Source organism: Carya illinoinensis, chromosome 2 (genome assembly GCF_018687715.1).
Source record: "Carya illinoinensis cultivar Pawnee chromosome 2, C.illinoinensisPawnee_v1, whole genome shotgun sequence".
Lineage (NCBI taxonomy): Eukaryota > Viridiplantae > Streptophyta > Magnoliopsida > Fagales > Juglandaceae > Carya > Carya illinoinensis.
In genome coordinates, this window is record NC_056753.1 from 24,473,605 (window position 1) to 24,478,223 (window position 4,619).

Genomic DNA, 4,619 nt, shown 5'->3' on the forward strand with positions numbered 1-4,619 from the left:
AATTTTGGTTAATCCAAATGCATCATTTAGATTTGTAAGGTTCAACATCCTAACGGGTAGTCGGGTTTAATCTCTTAAACCACTTAAAAAAACTGAGTTTATTCTTATTAGAAATATCTCTAATTCTATTAGAAAGTACTTCAAACTTAGCTTTGTATGTAGTCACTATACCCACCTGTTTTAACATTGTGAGAGCTTTCATTAGATCATCACAAGGAGAAGATCCAAATCTAATTTGGATAGCCTGCACAAATTCTTCCCAAGTATGGAAAACTCCTACTTCACTAGTATCCTGGAACCGTATCAAAGCATCATCATCTATATGAAATGAGGCTATAAAGATTCTTTGACCTGGAGGTATTTGATGATACAAGAAATATTGGTTTACTTTGTAAATCCAACCTAAAGGATTCTTGCCACCAAATCTTGGAAATTCTGAGTTAATTCCCTTAAATCCTCAGTCAAAGGTTCCCTTTGGCATATCTCACTAACAACTTCATTGACATCACCATTCCTCTCAAAGCATGTTTGTCGATGCCATTCATTTCTGACTGTCCCACTGTCTCATTACCCATTAAACCATTGACTAAAATTATAGAAATTTGCTGCAATAAATCATTAAATCTTTTATCTTGATTTTCTCTCTTTACATGAGCAGTCTCCTATTATTGTATCAAGATGGCAATTGTATCTTCAATCTACTTCTATTGTGTTTCTTGTTGTTACAATAGATGATTCAATTGTACATAGGATCGAGTACCGTCTGCCATGACAACTGATACAAATGTAAAAGGCCATCTTCAAGTGAATGAATTCAAGATGGTCAATCTCAAAGAAATAAGAATTAGAGAGAGAGAGAGAGAGAGAGAGAGAGAGAGAGAGAGAGAGAGAGAGAGAGAGAGAGAGAGAGAGAGAGAGAGAGAGAGAGAGAGAGAGAGAGGAAACAGCTTGAATGACGTCGCACAAGTGTTTAGTATATTTGAAAGACATCGTTCCACTTACATAAATCACATACTAAACGACAATGTTCCACTTATTACACAAAAATCTCATTTTTAGCATTAATAGAATAACCATTATATATGAAGTTTGTCAAGCCAGATAGCTTGATCAACATACAAAGGAAGCTAGTCGATGTGTTGCCTCATTTCCCATCCTAGGTACATGCTAAATCTTGTATTCATGAAAAAAAAAATAAAAAAAATAGCATACTCTTCACCTCTATCTGCAAGTTGCCAAGGGGTGAGAAAGAAACACCCAATTCTTGGAAGACATTCACCTCAACATACTATCACTTTCAAGAGTTAAACCTGAGAAATCCAAATGTGCACAAAGTTGTAAGCCACGGAATATTGCAAGGAGTTCAATAGTCTCAAGATTAGCTACTTCATTTTCAATTTTACTTGCAGCCATGATCACATTACCTTGCTCATCTCTTAAAATTGCTCTCACACTAGCTTTATGGAGATCAAAGAACATTGCTCCATCCACATTGTTTGAGATAACCACTAGGTGAAGGCTTCCAACAACACATATTCCTTGGTTGAGAACTGTTGACCATCACCAAATCCTTATAAATTTTTTGCAAAGAAAAGGCATAATTAATTACCTATGTAGGTTTTAAATACACTTACTCAATAGTCATCTTATTTCTCTTATACCATAAAGCCCAATCAATTAAAAAGAAGGTAGTTAGAACATTTATATCTCCCATTTCTCAACAAAAACAAAGCTACATTCAAAATAAGCATATCATCCTCAATCCCCAACATAGAGGAATATGATAATTCCATATTTAAAACATGTTTAAGATCTTCCCAACCACTATTGCATAAAACACATTTAGTTTTCACCTCTACCTTTCTTTTCCTCATATTTACTTTTGTGGGAAGTCCCTCCCTACAAGCTCTCCATACATCTTCCCACATCTTCACTAAATTTCCATTACCAATGTGCCATTGAGAGCATTGAAATAACATATGTTTTGCTTCCCAAATGATTCTCCATGCATAGGATGGATTATTGCCCAATGTAGAATCGAAAAAACTGCTTGTTGAAAGATATCTTACTTTATAAATTTAATGTAACATAGTACATTCTTCTTGCAATATTTGCCACCCTTGTTTAGCCAAAATAGCAATATTAAAAGTTCTCAAATCTCGAAACCCCAACCCGCCTTTAAACTTTGATTCACACATTTGCCCCCAGTTAATCCAATGGATCTTTCTCTCATTGCCTTTTTGACCATACCAGAAACGAGCTATCATATTCTCCAAATAAGAACAGAAACTAACAGGAAGTTTGAAGTAACTCATTGCATAAGTCGGAATAACTAAAACCACAACCTTTATAAGAACTTCTCTTCCTCCTTGGGACAAGAGTTTTTCCTTTCAACATTGCAATTTCCTCCAAACTTTCTATTTTATTTCAGAAAAAGCTTGTGATCTCAATCTTTCAACCATAGGTGGTAAACCAAGATATTTCTCATACTGCTAGATGCTGGTTACACCTCACATAGCCATGATATCACATTTCACTTCCTCTGTGACATTTCTACTGAACACCATAGCTATTTTGCCCTGGTTAATTTTCTGACTCGAGGCTAGCTCATACTTCTTCAAGAGAGTTTGAATGTGTCTACTAGTAGTTGCATATGCTTTACAACAAATTAAAAAATCATCTGCAAATAGCAGATGGATCAGTCTTGGATCCCCTCTACACACTTTAACACCCATTATAGTGCCATTAGCTGCTTTTAACAGTCCTATAAGTCCCTCAACACATAATAGGAATAAATAAGGGATAGTGGATCCCTCTGCCATAAACCTCGACTAGGAGTTATAGGATCAATGGGCACACCATTTATCAAAAATGAAAAAGATATTGATTGCACACACTTCATGATAAGCTGGACCAATTAACCAGTAAAGCCTATCTTTTGTAAAATTCTCTCCAAAAGATCTCATTTTATCCAATCATAGGTTTTACTCATGTTTAATTTCAATGACATATATTCTTTCGTACCTAATCTCTTTTGCTTCAAGTAGTGAACTAACTCATAAGCCACCAAAACATTATCAGTGATCAACCTTCCAGGTACAAAAGTACTTTGAGTGCTAGACACAATGCAAGGTAATACTTTCTTCAGTCTATTGGTAATAACTTTAGAGATAAGTTTGTAAATAACATTACATAGACTGATTGAGCCAAAATCCGCAACCATCATTGAAGATTTTTTCTTAGGAGTCAAAGATATAAAGGTATGATTTAAAGCATTGGGGAACACTATTCAAAGCTTTAAGGACAACATCAATCATAGTTTGGCCTATGATGTGCCATTGTTTTTGAAAAAAAGATGAGCGCCATGTCATCTGGACCAGGAGCCTTTGTGGGATGCATTTGTTATAGTGCATATGTTACTTCATCCGCAGTGTACACCTCTAGCAAATCTTCATTCATCTCCCTTTTAACTGTCTGCTCTACACTATCCAGAATATTCAAAGAGCCTATTTGAGTAAAAGCTATAAATAGGGATTGAAAACAATCGACTATAAGTTTATATCTATGCTCACCCTCTTCCACTCACCCCTCTCATCTAGTAACTTCATAATATGATTTTTCCTTCATTATAATGCCTTTGAATGAAAATATTTTGAATTTTGATCACCCTCTTGTAACCAAAGAGACTTTGACCTTTGCTCATATCAACTCCTCCCTTTCTAACCATAACTCTACCTCCTTTCTTGCAAAATTATGAGCCTCAATCCCTTCACAAGTTGGGTTAGATTCTTGTATCTACCTAAGACTCAATTTTGCTTTTGCTAATTTATGTTGAACCTTACCAAAACTGTTTTTATTCCACATACACAATTTCCCACCGCAGTGTTGTATCATTTGCATAATTTTCTTCATATTGCTACTACTACCCACTGTCTAGGAGTTTTTGATAATTTGCTCACAAGCTTCCTCACCAACCCACATGGCTTCAAATCTGAATGGTCTATTCCCTTTTCTATGATCAAAACCACATTGAGTGTTTAACCATATAGGTAAATGTTCTGAGTAACCATATAGCTAAACAACACTATATTCTTCACAAAAGCCTAACGAATTTAACTGTCATTTCTTCCCTTCCTTGCTGTCTTATTGCTCATCTTCAGCACTCAGCTCTATTATCGATTTGTGATAGACAAATTTTAGAATTGTAAATATCATTTTTACTTTATTATTACTCCGCGTTAAAAGAATAGCAGAGGAAACAACCTTGGTCCATAAAAGCATTCACATTCGGTTTGAGCATACCATCTCTTTTGCTAAATTTTAGGAATTTTTTTTTAACTTTTTGATAAAAACTTCTCTCCATCTGCCTGACTATTTTAGGGGAAAGTTTTGCGATTTGAATATAGGAAGTTGTTGCTCATCCATAAATCATTTTTCACAAATATTTTATTCTAACCAATAAAACAAATTTTTCTTCCAATAATCTATATTTTCTCTCATATACTAGTGATAGTTGAAATTTGAAAAAAAAAAAAATGTCACCATTGAGATTATCTTCTTTAAAATAAAAAATAATAGCCGTTTGTAAAAATATGATTTTTTTTAATATGATTGTTAGG

The 4,619-nt window shown here is 34.4% G+C and overlaps 1 long non-coding RNA gene across 1 annotated transcript; it reads right to left on the reverse strand.

Annotated features, from left to right (window-relative positions):
* Positions 1-953: 953 nt before the first annotated feature.
* Positions 954-1,553, reverse strand: LOC122295715. The gene is made up of 2 exons (XR_006238231.1): positions 1,425-1,553; positions 954-1,310 (listed from the first exon to the last, which is right to left on the reverse strand). It is a non-coding gene; the product is annotated as an uncharacterized LOC122295715 (long non-coding RNA).
* Positions 1,554-4,619: the final 3,066 nt, after the last annotated feature.